We start from the raw sequence: 16,122 nt of genomic DNA, 5'->3' as shown, positions 1-16,122 counted from the left end.
CAGTAAGAAACATTTGTAGTAGATTTGGGGGGGGGGCACCGATTTTGGAAGGAAAAAGAAACAAAGTCCTTTTATTCCCTGTTGAACGAGAAAATACTTCCAAGACTCAATGTCAGATCATTTCCTCACTTTTTCCCTCAGCACTTTGCCAGAGACCCTGACAATGAACTGCTCTCTCGGGGGTCATTGTTGTGGCAGAGATGTTTCCTGTTTGACTTGTGTTTAAAGGGTGGCTCCTGTCCCGAGAAAGAACAGAGATCTGCAGAGGGTTTGTGCTTTTCTGTCTTAGAGCATCTGCTTTCGGTGAAGAGAACAGAGTCTTTATTCCATTAAGGGTCCCCCTTGGAGACGCAGAGGCAGAGAATGGAATTCCCTCTGGCCTGGTCCTTTGGGGAAAGTGAGAGGAGCTGTTTGCCTGGAGATTTGGCTGTTTCCATCTTGACCCAGCCTGCCTCCCAGGTCGGAGAGATGGGTGTCGTTTCTGCTTCTAAAGAACCAGGAAATGGGAGACTTGTGACTTGAAACCAGCTTGGGCTGCGTCCCCTTGGCCAAGTTGCTTTCCCTCTCTGATTTCCACATCCATAAGAAAAAGTTAAGAAAAAGCATCCCAAACTTGGAAATGAGGCAAAGGGATGACTCCTGTGCATACCATACCCAACCACCAGCTGAGACGCCCGCCCAAAGGTTATCCAAGTCTTTAGGGCTCAGGCCAAATCTGACTGCCGCCTGCTTTTGTATATGACGGTTTACTGGAACACAGCCACGCCCATTCGGTTAGGGATTGTGACTGCTGCCTTTACAACAGGCAGCGTCCAGTAGTTGCAACAGAGACCAGATGGCCCACAAAGCTGAAAATTATTTACTGCCTGCCCCTTTATAGAGAAGGTTTGCTGACCTCTGCTCTAGGGGAACGTAGTGTTATTTGATTTACTGTTTACTACTGAGTCAGGCCCAGGCTCTGGAAAGTGGGATGCTAATTTGTGGGAGATTGATAACTTGCAAATGATTTTGGTCCAGTGGTCATGAAAGTGATTTCTGTCCGGTATAAAAGATACCCCCAAAGAAAACGATTTTATTGACCTGTAGGACATCCATCATCTCCGTGTCTAGCTCGGCAATCTTTTTTCAGCATTCTCTCTGTCTTTTACTGACTTTGGTCCCTCCCATAAGCCTTTGAGCTGGCTTTCCCATTCGGCTGGTTCCCCCATTAATAGGTTAGAGGAATCTTTGCCACGTGCGCATTTTCTATTTGTGTGAGAGTCCTGATCTTAACTTTTTGGAAATAGCTCAGCGGTTAACAAACTGTGCTCTGGGGAACCCCGGGGTGTCTTCAGAAGTCCCTGAGGGTGGATGCTAACGAGATCAGGGAGGTCAGACACCAGGGTCCCCTGTCTCTTCCCCAACCAGAAAAACTCCATTTGTCAGTCTGCGTTGTATTTTGAGGCTTCAAACATAAAATTCCTGGAGGAAAAAAAAAAGCATGTTGCTGCCAAAAAAATAAATATATAAATAAATAAGAGTGCTGCAGCACAGGAGGTGATGAGGAAGTTTTCAAGTTCCTGAGACCTGTGTGTGGAGCAGACACGGCTCTGCTGGGCCCTTGTAGCTGCTGGGGGCTGTGCATTCCTCCCCGGGTCTGTAACAGGCTCCTGGTGGGTTTGTGGCCGGCAGCTGGAATGCGGGGTATTTATGCTCCTTCAGTGGAGAGCAAGGCCTCCAGAGACCCAGCTTGAATAGGAACAATTTCCCCAGGTCTTAACAAGGAAAAAAAAAAGTGTGCCTTTCCTTTCTAATTGTGTTTCTTAAACAAACCTAACCCGAGTCACACAAAGCGTGGTCTGTGGTGCCTGATTATCGACAGTTTCTCATGAGAACATTCCGGAAAGCAGCGGGTCTTCGTGCCCCGCAGAGACCTGCGGGGCTCACCAGGAGGGTGTGTGTGTGTGTGTGTGTGTGTGTCTGTCTGGGACCCTGTGGGCCTGCTGGGGGTGTGACGGGGGGGGGGGCCCGGAGGAGAGGAAACTGATCAGAGCTGCGTTGTGTGTGTTTCCTCTTTTATTTCGGGGCTTACTTGTTAATTGCAGCTCTAGGGGAGGGGAGTGTCTCGGGGCTCAGTTCAGCCACTGCCTTCCTGGAAGCAAGCCTGCTTTCTCCCTGGCTTGTCTGGGGCTTCCTGAGAGCGGGGCCTGGTGGGATAACTTTGAACAGCTCTTGGAGTCCGAGCCATGGCTGTTGGGCTTAGCTTGGGTTAGATGAGCCTGTTGATGGGGCCTTTCCGTTCTCGCCAGATTGATCTTTCTTCTTTTATTTAATTGAGGTGAAACGCACATAATAGACATTGGGATGAAATTCACATAATCGAACATGAACTGTTTTAAAGTATACAGTTCATTGGCATTGAGTGCACGCACAGTGTTGTGCAACCATCACCTCTTTCTAGTTCCAGAACATTCCCATCACCCTAAAGGTAAATATCCATTAAGCCGTCATGCCCCATTTTCCCATCCCCCAACCCCTGGTAACCACTCATCTGCTTCCTAACCATATGGGTTTTCCTGGGTGTTTTGTATAAATGGAATCATACAGTGTGTGACTTTTTGGTTCTAGCTTCTTTCCCTCAGCACAAGGTTTTGGGAGTTCTTCTGTGTCGTAGCGTGTGTCAGTGCTTCATTCCTTTTTGTGACTGAATGCTGTTGCATTGCACGGCTAGACCTCAGTGTATCGGTTCCTCCGGGGACGGCATTTTGGTGGCTTCTGTCCTCTGGCTTCTGTGACTAGTGCTGCCCTGTAACCCCCTGAGTCCCTCAGTAGCACAAATGCTCACAGAGTGACAACTGCCACCGCAAAGTCTCCCCCAGGTATTTCTGGGTGTCCCTGGGGGGTTTCACATGACTGAAGCTCTGTTCCAGGTACCTGGTTGCAGCCTCTGCAACCTTCTCTGGTTGCCTTGTGTGGGCGGACAGCTTGGCCACACCCAGGTGGCACCGCTGGAGCCCCTGAGCCTCCACCCGCAAGCTCATCCTGTGATGCGCTGGATGCAAGGTCTGTGTGGGGACAGGACCTGGGGACCCTGGTTGCATGACAGGATGGGGGCTTTGCCCTATCTTGAGGGCATTTCCTTCCTCCTTCTAAGCCCGCAGGTCTTTTTTCTTGGGCTGGTCCCTTTTCCCAGAAAGGAATCTTTTGGTCTCAGAGGGGTCTCAGAAGGGTGACAGGTCATCCTGGGTGATCCAGGACTAGAAGTCCATCATCCTGGGAAGCCCCTCAGTCTCAGGCAAACCGGGATGGTGGGTCCCGTAGGTTTCAGCCTGGTTGGGTTTCGCCTCATCCCCCTGTTTTGAATCTGGCATTCCGTGGTGCCCCAAAGCTCCAGTCCGGAGCCTATTCACCCGCACTTGGCTAGAGATGAAGCCTCTTTTCTTCCACTGAATTGGTTAGTCATCTCCATGTCTGAGGTTAGGAAGAAACCTGGAGATCTAAACTCTCTTTTTAAAGAATTTTTCCACCAGCCCCTTGCTTTCAGGGCTACGTGGTGCCTCTGTTCTTGATATTTTCTGGGGTCCTGGGGACACAGATCACCTGGCTTCCTATCATTTTCCCTTGGGCTTGGCTGGAGCTCTCTCAGCTCTGATACATCACTTAGCTCTCATCCACCTGCTTTTCACCACCACCTCCTGTTTATTTATTTATTTTGACACCTCTTGCTTGTTCTTCTCTCCTATTTTCTTTTTCCTGTCTGGCTTCTTTATGACTTAAAAAAAAAATTCCTTTACTCTCATGTTAGGGATTCACAGGGAGGAGCAGAGAAAAGCGCCTGTTTTGTCTGACATTTTTAGCAGGAAGTCTCATTTCCTCCACGTGTGAGGCCAACATGGGTCTCCATCGTGGCTCAGTCTCTCCGCTAAGTGGCCTTGGACAAGTACATGATCTCTCTGAGCCCCATTTCCTTCAAAGCCTGGGTCCCCTTTAAAGTCAGAAGAGCGGAGTGGGATACTAATAAACCAAAGAACACATGGGAAGCCCTGGGCATGGGCCAGGCATGGGTGGCCCCATGTCTCCCAGGGTCTTAGATTTCCTCAGCCCCTTGTGTCCTCCCCACCCTCTTGTAAGAGCTCAGAGTCCACTCGCGTCTAAAGGGCACACACCCCTCCCATCCTCCACCCTTCACGTTCATTTTCTCTAGGGCTTCAGAGTGAAACCTTCCTCCCCCGTCTGCCAAGGATACCACCAGCCCATCCTTTTCTCCTCACTCCTAGTTTGGGCTCAGCTTGGCCACATGTCCTCAGCTTTCCAGCCTCACCTTTGCCCCACGTAGGTACTAGTCTTTGACCTCCGGGGTCAAACTCAAAGTCATCTTCCCCCTAAATTTGACGGCCTCCACAGAGACCCCAGCCCCACACTTACATTTGGGGGCAGGCGGTGGAGCACAGAGGCTAAGAGTTTGGGCTCTCAAGGAGTTGCCCACCTGGGTTTGAGTCTCAGCTGTACCACTAACTGGCTGTGCTACCTCGGGCGAGTGACTGTACTACTCTGAGCCTCAGTTTCCTCATGAGTAAAATGGGGGTGAAGAATAGCGCCTAACAATCCGCAGGGGACCCATCATTCCAGAGATGAAGGAATATGATGGAAATAAAGAAAATACAGTGGCCAGGGTGTATGAGTAAATACTCAGGAAAAGTTTATTACTATTTCTGCTTCTGCGATATTTTGATTTTTGGTTTGATTTAGCTGCCAGGCTATCTCTAGGGGTGGGGACTTGTCTTCTTCCTCTTTCTCTACTTTGCAGCCTGGCCTTAGTGGCCCAGGAGGCCGTAAGAGCACTGGAGCAGGAATCCCAAGTCTTGTTTGTCCTGCATCATTGGAGGGGTAACCTTGGGCAGGTCACATCACTTCTCTGAGTCATTGCTTTTGGAGGCAGCTGGGAGATAGAGTCCTGCTGAAGCATGCAGAAAAGCAAGTGAAAAAGAGGCTGGAGCTTGTGATGTATGTTTCTTCCCTCTTCCAGCAAGTCCATCCCCCACTGGCTCAGCCAGAGTATTTTTCACACAGAGCTGGATGGAACCCTCTGGGTCCCTGACTCTGTGGCTCTCAGTGTCTGCTTCATAGGAGAATAAACTGGGGGAGATTCCAAAAGTATTAATGCCACGACTTGACCTTGGATGAGGGAAACTGGAATTTTGGAGGATGGGGTCTGATTAGAGAGGTCTTTAAAAGCTCCTAGATGATAGGCATGCTTCTGGACCAGGGGCCACATTTGAGTAGCGAGGCTCTACACAATCCTCTTGTTCTTCTGGGAAGCATCCATCAGGCCCCTCTGTGCCAGGCAGAAGGAACCATCTCCCTTTACAGAGCTCCGGCTTGAATTCCACAGAACCCCTCTTTTCTGTGACCCATTCCATTGTTGGACAGCAGCTCTGATGATCAGCAAGTTCTTTTCATCGAGCTGAAGATAGCACCTCTGGAAAGCGCATCTCTCCATCCCCGCGGAGGGTGGCTCAGCCCGACCCAGGGAAGCCACTGTGCATCTGAGCCGCCCTCATCTGAATGGCTCTGGCAGAGGTCACTTCACGTCAGGGTCACTTAGAGAGTGGGACTCCAAGGGCCACCTCGTGGATTTCAAAGGGCCGTGGATCCAGCAGAGATGCCATCCTCCTAACCCGGTGTTAGTCTAATGTTTTCCACATGTGCCTTCACTAGAATTTTCTGGGCAACACGTTCCAAATGTAACCTACCGAATCGGAATCTCCAAGGGAAGGTCTAGGAATGCTGTCTATTTGATACTTGCCCCAGATGAGAGTTACGATCAAGCCGTATGGGAAACACCTTGTAAGCTGATTAGATTAGCTACTTCTGGCTACAGAAGGTTCCAGGCAACAGATTCCAAGATGGGAAAGAGCCTGGGGCTTAGCAGGGGTGAGGCTGGGGGTGGGGTAGGGGTGCCGAACACGTGAAGGCAGAGGGAGTCTAGGCCTGGATGTGTTCCTCCCTGGGCCTGGGCCTTAGCCAGTTGGTCACCCTGGCACCATGTTGGTCTGTGGCTGTTGTACCAGAAGTCTTTGCTCCTTTGCCCAAAGGGGTCCTTTGCTTTCACCCTCGGAAGATGGAGGAGACCATCAAGACCATTTATGCCTCGGTCATGCCCACACAGTTCTGTTCTCTGGGAAAAGATTTACTTTTTCAGGGCTCAGTTCTGTGTTTTAGCTTTTCTGTTTTTTCTCTGGGAACAAGCAAGTCAATCTTTAATTCAATAATGCAGCCCTCTGTATTAGCTTGCTAGAGCTACAATAACAAAATACCCCAGACTGGGTGACTTAAACAATGGAAATTTATTTCTCACAGTTCTGGAGCCTGGGAGTCAGAGACCAAGGTGTTGGCAGGTGTGGTTTCTCCTGAGACCTCTTTCTTTGCCTTGTAGACGGCCGCCGTCTTGCGGTGTCCTCACACGGCCTTTCCTCTGGGCATGTGCATCCTTGGTGTCTCCGTGTGTGTTCCAATTTCCTCTTCTTATAAGGACGTCAGTAATGTTAGATTAGGACCCATCCTAAGGGCCTTATTTTAACTTAATTACTGATTTAAACGCCCTAACTCCAAATACAGTCACATTCTGAGGTTCTGGGGTTAGGGCTTCAACAATTGAATTTGAGGAGGGCACAGTTCAGCCCATAACATTCTCCTCTGGCTGTGTAAGTGGACTACTGGTGACAGTGTTAAAAGGAGGCCTGGGTGGAGCATTTGTTAAACTGGAGGAGAGAAGAAGCAAGGAAACAAAGGCCAGAAATCATGACCCCATCAGCTATCTCACTTTGGTTACCGAACCCTTCTGCTATCCTGTTTTCAATTTCCAGATACTCTTTGTCATTTTCTATACATTTTTGAGAGTATCCTGTTCTTATTTAAAGGATACATTTTCTTTCTTAGGGTGTTTTCAAGAACCTTCTTCAATTCCTTGCATTCTCTAAGTCTGAATTTTGCCCTTTGCATCTTTCTGGTTTCTCTCTGTCAAAGTAGAAGTACTGTTGAAATGTCTAGGGTGTGCAGCTGTCTGATTGGAAAACCAGTGGGGTGGGCATTTTTTTCTAAGGACCCCAAATATCACATTCTCTTGGTCTTGCCTTTTGGCTCAGTCAGCATCCTTGGATAAGAACCCTCTGATGATCGGTGTGTGCATGCACACGTGTGTTGGAGGTGGCAGTGGGATGCTGGACAGTAGGTATTCTGGGGCCGAGTTGGGGGCAAGGTTCTGAGCCTCACTCTTCAGTGGATGGACATTAATTCTACCTGTTTTTAGTATAGTTCCTCATTCCTACCATTGGCAGGGGCTGGTGGTCCCAAGCTAGAGTCCCTGGCGTAGCCTGTCCTGATAGTTTCCCATCTGCAGCTGCAGAGCTGGCACCTGCCTGGCACTGTGGCCTGGGGAAGGGAGCTGGGGGGTCTGAGCTTGCACTCACTTTCAGCCCACCCTCCTGTTTCAGGGCCATCCCACTCACCTATCTCCATAGGTACCAGGTGCCTCTTGAACTTCCAAGATTCTGCAGTGCGTCCTCTCTGCTTCTTATTGCAGGCATTTAGCAGAGAGGAGGAAGCTGAGACCCAAATCTCTTGTCACTTGTCTGTCCGTTCTCCATCTTCCTAAACTGTGCTTACATTCCCCTTTTGCTGTTGTTCCCTCTCCTGTTTGCTTTCTTCTTCTTTGTTTATAGCTTTGTTCTCCCTTCATCCTAACTCTAATGAGTTTTGGGGTCTGAGCAGAGATCAACATCTGCTTGATTAGCTGGAAGTCGACCTCTCTGCAAAGCCTTAGTCTCCTCGTCTATAAAATGGGCTAATAATAGTTTCTGCCTCAAAGTTGGTGAGAATTAAGTGAGATAGTGCCTGTGGAATGCTTCGTATCGGGTCTGGCAAGAATATCCAGTAAATACTAGGAAAACAACTAAGTAAAATTATTGACCTTATCCGAGGGCCCTTGGAAGTCCTTGGAACTACCCAGTGGCCTGTCTGGCTTCACATTTTGTTCGCTGGCCTCTGATACTTGCCTTTTCCTTCCCATTACTGAAAAAAGAAGCAAAACTTGGCATTTACCCACAAAGAAATGTAGACTAGAGTGATGCGCCTCAAACTTCACCATGTATACCAGTGCCCTGGGCTCTTATTAAAACTCCAGTTCGGACTCTTGCGCTGGGGTGGCCGGGGACTCTGCACTGCTGTTGCTCCTGCTGGCCCAAGGACAGCACTTTGAGTAGCAAGACAATAATGGTAGAAATGTACCCAGTTGGCCAGTGAGGAACGGAGAAGGGGGAGTCGTCCTCCTGGGGCTCCTTTGGGTGGTGGCCTTTCAATGGGGCTCTTCTCCTTCAGGATCAAAACCCAGCGGGAATAGTGTGGGTTCCTCAAAGTGGCCACAAGATGTCATAATGTCATTACATGACTTTTCCCAGAAAGGTTCAAGTCTGGGTGTCAAATTACATCCTTTAAAGCAGGAAAGTGGCAGTTATCTAATCAGTGCTGCTTCAGGGACCGGCCCCAGTTAAAACTCTCCGCTGGGGTGCAGGACAGATGTCAGGCTGACAGCAGAATCTTCTTCTTACCCACCTTATTCCACTCACCTTATCCTTAGCGTCACATGAGAGTCACTTGGGCGCTAGCAATGAAATCTGTCGTGAGGGGAGACTGGCCTTCTTAGAAACACAAAGCGCACTATTTCCACAGGGTGGTTCCCAGAACCACAGTTTGGAGGGATGCTTTGCACAAACAGAAAATTTCCTGCAGAAATCAGGTAGGGAGTGGCTTCCTGCTCCATCCCCATCTGGAGTCTTCGAGAAGCCCATTAGCAAGTCAGACGCTTTGATCAGACCTGCAAGGAACCAGCCTGATAACAATAGTTGCTCTTCTGCTTCTCAAACATGCTAGTAAAGCCTCAGTGTAGTTCTTCAGGAAACCCAGGTTTGCACCTTTCCTGTTGGAAATGGAGGTTGCCTTAGTGTATGTTGGGTGCCAGGCAGGGCGAAGAGGGTTGCATTTGAGGTCACCTGGCTGGAATCGTCAGCTCCCTCAGAGATGGTTCTGGAAGAACCGTTAAAGAAACGAAGTCAACTCTACCACGATGATGGCCTTTTATACTTTCTTCTTCATTTCACAGTCATCTGTGTTTATTTCATCTCTCCAACCATTACGTGGAACCACATGAAACTGCTGTTTGTGGAGGTCAGGATGGCCAAATATCAACAATGTCACGTGGTTTCACCTAGACTGGAGGCCAAATCTGTCCCACCCCTGTTTTTTGTTTGCGGTACGCGGGCCTCTCACTGTTGTGGCCTCTCCCGTTGCAGAGCACAGGCTCTGGATGCGCAGGCTCAACAGCCATGGCTCACGGGCCCAGCCGCTCCGCGGCATGTGGGATCTTCCCGGACTGGGGCATGAACCCGTGTCCCCTGCATCGGCAGGCGGACTCTCAACCACCACACCACCAGGGAAGCCCCCATCCCTGTTTTTGTGAATCACATTTTATTGGGATACAGCCCCCCTCATTCATTCCCCTGTTGTCTGTGGTTGTTCTCTGGCTGCAACGGCAGTTGTGGAATCGCCACGCAGGCCTTCTGGTCTGAAAGGCTATTTACACTATTTACTATCTGGCCTTTTGCAGATCAAGGTTGCTGGCCTCAGTATATAAGCGGTAACTCCTGTGGAAGAGAATCTATAGACGAGCCATTTGTGTACCTTCCCACTCCCTGCCCCCAATACCACAACCTGTAAGTAGTAGGTGCTTAATAAATATTGGGTATGGAAAGCCGCCATGAGCCTCCTTCCTGGAGAAGGTTGCCACCTGGTCTTTCATCTGCTCCTCCAGACCTTTGGCTTCTGTACTGTGAGTCACTCTCAGACACTGGCAGGCAAGCTCTTGCTGTTGCCAGCGAAGACAGCTTCCTCTTTTTGAGGGAAAAAAAATGCTTGCAAAAGTCTCTGAGGGCCTTTGGACATCAATCAGCTAGCTCTGAGAACCGGGTAGACAAGGATATAGAAATGAAGCCAACATATGGATTATATTTCCATCAAAATACACATAGGCTCCGAAATTAAGTGAGAAAGTGCTTTGCGGGGTTGCTCCATCGCTTGGCCGTCTCTGAAACTGTTTAAGGAAAGTTTGGTATGTTTGATAAACCTCACAAGCAGTGTGGAATTAACTTTTCTCTCCCCAGACTGTGCAGAAAGCTCACAGGGGCTGGTTGAGGTCCACCAAATTCAACTACTCATTTGAAAGCCTTTTGAGTCTGACGCAAAAAATGATTGGCAGCTGCGTATGCCCATTTGGGGGTATTTTTCGGTCCCCCTTGGAGGGGCAGAATGGAGGCAAAGGTATAATTTGCTAGGATGGTATTTTCATTTCCTATCTGATGTGTATGCCTGGTGTGGTGGGGAAAAAAAAAAGCTAACTGAAAAAAAATGATTACACACCATCCATGTTCATTGTCAAGAAAACGAGAAGAGACAGATGAACACAAAGAAGAAAATAAGAACTGATCGGGTATCATTTTACTGTGATAGGATGGCCCCATGGTCCTATACATAGATATTCACGCAGAGTTGGAAGGGAAGGCAGAGGTGGGGGAAACATTTTGCAAGAAGAATGATGTTTCTTACAATACAAGATACATTTGGAGGCTGAAAAGACGGGAGAATTCTAGGGGAGGGAGTGGGGAACTAGGAGGGTGGGATCCGAATTTGGATCCTGTTTTCAGTCTTTCAAACTGGCTTCTGCCCTTTAGGGGCTTTTACCCTTCACCCCAAACTTCTGTACTATACAGCTATGGGGCAAGCCTGGAGTTTGGCTCTGAGCACTGGGAAAACATGAATTACTGTAACTTTTCTGTAGGCCTCTTGGACTTTCAAAATACTAGGTTTTTGGCAGCATACGTGAAGGGACAGGGTTGACGCCTGAACAGGGTCATTTGTTCCCTTGACCTGCAAAAGTGTCACTTGCTCCAGTAAACACAGGACGTGGGAGGTGGCAGTGGCTGGCTTGACCCTGAGCTCTGTTGTTCATTCCTCTCTTTGCCTGTGTTATGCTTCGGTGCACCTGGAAGACCCTGCTGAACAGTTACCCTCACTCAGTTTGCAACCTCCTTTCCCTTGCTGCCTTCCTGGGTGGAGGATAGAAACCTGGATAATTCCTTTCCCTGCTTCCCTTGCAGCTAGGGTGGTTAGCTACAGCTCTAGTCTGTGAGAATCTGCTGGGCAGGGCCTCTGGGGAATCTTTCTCTTTCCTGTGTAGAAGTGAGTGATGCTATTTCTTTTTCCTATGACCAGTTTATTTTTGACTTGAGCATGGATGAGATGTCTGGAGCTGAAGCAGCCATTCTGTGTTCACGAGAGAAAGGCCAAGAAGATAACAGAGGATGGCCCCAAACTCATTAAAATCTGTCATCAACTACCCACCTCTAGACCTTCTGTTATGTGAGCAAGTAGTCCCCTCTCTCTTTATGCCCATGTGAATTTGGTTTTCTGTTGTTTGCAGCCAAATGGCATTTTAGCAGATGCACCATATAACCTGCTCAGCTCGGCATTGAGACTGATGCATATCATACGAACAGCATATAAACTTAGTTCTGGCAAAAGAAAACTTAACAGGATGCTTTGAATTTGGTGGCTGTGTCTGGGTCTCGGCAGGAAATTGACGATATATTCAAACAGGGTATTGAGGAGATTTTAATAAAAGGACGATTTACAAAGGTCTCCAGAGGGTTTAGGGAAACCATAAGAGATTGGTCAGTGCCCCAGAGCTACTAGCCTAGAGCTCAAAATCCTTAGGCTAAGAGGGCAAGGGAGTAAGCCATGACCTGAAGCTGGGACAGAGGGGCCAGATGGAAGAAGCTTCCTGACAGGGGTGTGACCTGCGGCAGAGGGATGCTGCTAACCTGCGGTAACCCAGCACAGGTCTGTCTCTCCTTCCACCCTCCAGTGTCCTACGAGTGCTAACAGGAAGCCAGAGGGCAAAGGAGCCTGTGGATACACTCTGTCCAGGGCAGGCTCCCAGGACACAGAGCAGGGTGGACAAACATGGCCGGTGGATCTGGAGGTCTCCAGCCTGCTGGTCCACCAATGAAGGCTCTGGGGCCTTCGAGGGAGCTGTGCTCCCCTAGTGGAGACCTACTGCTCAGGGATCCAAAAGCTCCCCTTAAACCTCAAGGGCTCTTTGATCTGTGTCTTCTCTCCAAGAAGTGGTCTCCAGGTTTTTGGCCAGTGGCCCACGGCTGTGCCTCCAGCTATGACTGGCCTCCGGGCTTGGGAGGCACTTTGTAGAAGCTGCTCATCTCTGGAGACGCCCCTGGGCTGGCTCCCTGGCACAATTTACAATGTTAATTGGGCACTGGGAGCTGCATGGACTGCTCTACAATCAGACTGGTTTTAAAAATTTCTAACTCTATTTAAATGTCCCTGGGGGCTCAGAGCAACCTCATTAAAAACAAGCCTTTAGAATGACAAGAAAGGAAGGAATCCGGCCCCGCCTAGTGCTTCCCCTTCAGGGTCTGATTTCACAGACCCAGACTTGACCCAGGTGGGAAGGGAGGCACAGGAGGCTAATCAGCTTGTCCCAGGGCTCGAGGCCGGCACACGGCAGGGTAACCCAGGTTCCCCTGGTTGGCCCTGCCCCTCCCACACCGCTGTCCTCTTTCTCACAAGAGTGCAGGGTCCAGGGCACCTACTGGGTGGCCACTGCTCTGAATTTTCACCTCACCAGGTAGTTGCTGTAGCTGCCATTTGCCGAGGAGGCTCAGAGAGATTAAGGGATTTGCTCAACGCCACAGAACTAAGTGGCATCTTCAGAAGGAAAACTCAGGTCTCCTGATGCCAAAGCCTGTCTTCTTAATCGGGTAGGCCTAAATCCAGTTTCTTCAGGGCACCCCAGATCCGCATGCTGGAAGCACCTCTCAATGGGGGTGCATCCTCTGGGATTTGTCTGGCCCGAACTAAGGTATACTTGGCACCCAGAGAATTCAAAAAAGTCATAGTAATTGCAAGTAGAGAAAAGTCATTGAGAGCATTCGGAGTCGGGCAGAAGAGGATGAGTTCTTAAACGCTTGGGACCTCGGTTTTCTCACCTGTAAAATGGTGCTATAACTCTCTGAGGTTGGATTCCCCCCGAAGCTGACCTTGGGACAAGCATTCTAGCACAAGTAGTTTATTGAGAAAATGACCCCAGGAGACACTAAGAGGACTGTGGAGGCAGGGGTGAGACGGAAGGAAGGCAGCCCATACCACCTCCGTTATCAAGCAAACGACTATGCTGGGTGACCAGAGCTTCATCCTGTTGGGATTAAGCCCAACTGGGAACCGGTGAAGACCACACAGTTCTCCTGCTCAAAGAGCAGAGAAGCTGGGGTATTGATCCACCAGCTCCATCCCTCATTGGCTGAGGTTGCTCTGGGGGTGCAGGATTCTTTCTGTGGCACTTCTGGCTTGCTGGTGAGTGGGCACAGCCAGCTCGAGCGGGAGGAAGCCTTCAGCAGAATGATGCAGGGGTTGGCAGATGATGTCAGCCAGAGCATGCTGTACGTAAGGGTGGAGGTGAGGGCACTAGTCTCCGCTGCCGACCCCCTCGAGTTGTGAGGAGGCCATAAAATAAGGCCTGGCACTTAGTACGTGCTCATTTAATGGCGGCCATTACTATTCCCGTCATCTTCACGGCCATGGCCATCACTGTGGCTACTACCTGCTCGCAGCAGATGGAGCAGCCATTGAGAGCTTATTTGTCTCCCTCGGAGGATTTTTGCCATCAGAGTGTTTTGCTTCAGCCAAACGTTTTATTTTCCTCAGGGACCATCCACTGGGAAGGGCTTGAGAATTCTAGCCAGGTGTGTTTCCCAAGCACAGGGAAGAATTTGCCTTGCAGGAGGAAATTGGGCCTGGCTAGGTTCACGACTGTTTTCTCCAACTCTTCAGAGAAAAGAAAAAAGTACCAACCCTCTGCCTTCTGTAGCCAGGCGAGCCCATTTCCCCTCCAGCTGGCAGCCGGGGCCGTGCATGCAGCCAGGACCTGCATGCGGCTGTCTCCTCCTTGGGCCCCCTGCCCTCCTGTTGTGCCCCTGAAGGCCCAGGGACAGAGAAAGGCCCTCTTTGAAGCTGTAAGAGGGTGGAGTTGCTTCCTCCAATTGCCCTCCTTCCTTCCTTCCTTTGTATTTTCTGTTGCTTCCTCTTCCGCCTCCACCCTGCTCCCCAGCCCCAAACACACTGTCCTATTTCCTTGTCACCCTTTCTCCTCTGGGCTCCTTGGGGAGGGGTGGCGTTTCGGTCAGGATTACTCCCACATCTACCCCTTTAGAAACCCTGGCTGGGTTTGGAGTGTGTTGGGGGGGGGTTTCCCTCCTCCCCCCCCCCCTTCTGGGTCTGTTCCCTCTTGTGTTTGCTTTGATCTCCAACTGATGCCGACAAGTGGACAGGCCCACCCACTGATCCCATTCAGTATGGTGGAAAAGCAGTGTTTTCTCGTTCTTGGGGCTGCCGCCTTTGCTGCTTGCGGAAGGGAGGGATGCTGGCTGGCATGGGAGCCTCTCGAGCCCTGCAAATTGAATGAGTTGGCAGTGCCAGCTGGCTTGCTGTTAGGGAACTGATGGTTGATGCGTGGCCTTGCTGCACTGAAAGGTGGAAGCAGGGCAGGGTGTGGGGTAGGTCAGCTGCAGAGGAAATAGGACAGGTCCTCAAGAAAATGCAGCGGTCTCTAGGGAGGGATCTCTAAGGGCTGCTATCTAGAAGCTTCTCAAGTATCTGCTACTCTGGAGGAAATGCAAATGAGAAAACAGGCCAGCGGGACACTTGGCTTCGGGTTCTGAATCTGTTAGTATCTGGCACTGGGGCCTGGGATGAAACTCCCAGTCCCGTGCCAGCATTTTCTGACTCCTAAACTGGCTACAATGACACCCTGCTCTGTTTGGGAGCTCATAGGATCAGCCCTTACTGCATGAAAACAACCTCCGCAAACTTAGTGGCTCGGAACACCCAGTGGTTTGGGCGGGGTTCAGCTAGGCGGCTCTTCAGTTTTGCCTGGACTTACTCATGCGCCTGAGGTTAGCTGCCGGGTCACCTGGGGGCTGGCCGTTCTAGGCTGGCCCAGCTGAGATAGTTTGTCTCTCTCCACTGGTCTGCCATCTTCCAAGACCTGGCCCTGCTGATGTCTGGAGTCCAAGAGAGAAAACCAGAGTGCACCTGGCCTCTTGAGCCCTTGACCTAGACCAGCAACATAGTCACCGCTGCTCTTTTCTTTTGGTCAAAGCAAGTCAGAGCCTAGCCCGGAGTCAAGGGGTGGAGACACAGGCTCTACCTCTCCCTGGGAGAGCTTGCAGAGTCACGTTGCAAAGAGGTACGAGTACAGGGAGGGAAACAGTTTGGGTCATTTTTGCCAGCCATCTGCTGTACCCATGAAATAACAGATTCAGAGGTGATTGGGAGACCATAAAGTCCCTCGTGATGTAAACAGATAGGCAATGGGCGGAAATGCAGTTTAACCTTACCTCCCAGAAGGATGTATTACTGATATTTGTCTGCATCATCCAGTCATTTTCTAGGCTCATGTTGTGGTGTTCTGGCTGAGTAGGAACCAGAATTTGAATGACCAAGTGAACAGAATTAGATGAGAACTCTTCTCCTGGTTGTCTCTTTGCAATCTCGGAGACGTGTAGTCCTCGTCCACCTTTGAGTTTGGACATACAGTACCGATAGGACTCATACATTTAGACAGCTTGGATGGTGGTCCAGCTTCAGGGACCCTTGTCATAGGGGATGGAGTCTAGCATGGCACCCAGCTGTCTCACAGAGCAGAGCATCAGAGGGAGGAGGGGTCCCGGATCTTGTAGAATGGGTATCAGCACCTACCCCAACTCGTGGTGGCATGTGTGTTTTCTGGAAGAAAGGAGCCGTAGATGTCACCTGAAGAGGAGCTATCGCTAAGCTCTAATGCTTTGGAGACTTAAGCCACCTTGCTGTGTGCCAGTAGCACCAAGGGCATTCCATTCACTTCTCTCCCCTGATGATGGGAAGTGCTGGCCACCAGGAGCTGGTGTCCGTAGAGGTTTGGGGCCGTGGAGGATGGTGGATTTTCAGGCTCACCAGCACCAGCAATCAGAACCCAGGTTC

This window comes from Mesoplodon densirostris, chromosome 10 (genome assembly GCF_025265405.1).
Source record: "Mesoplodon densirostris isolate mMesDen1 chromosome 10, mMesDen1 primary haplotype, whole genome shotgun sequence".
NCBI lineage: Eukaryota > Metazoa > Chordata > Mammalia > Artiodactyla > Ziphiidae > Mesoplodon > Mesoplodon densirostris.
The sequence above is the reverse complement of the archived record's forward strand: the minus strand, read 5'-3'. Positions refer to the sequence as shown.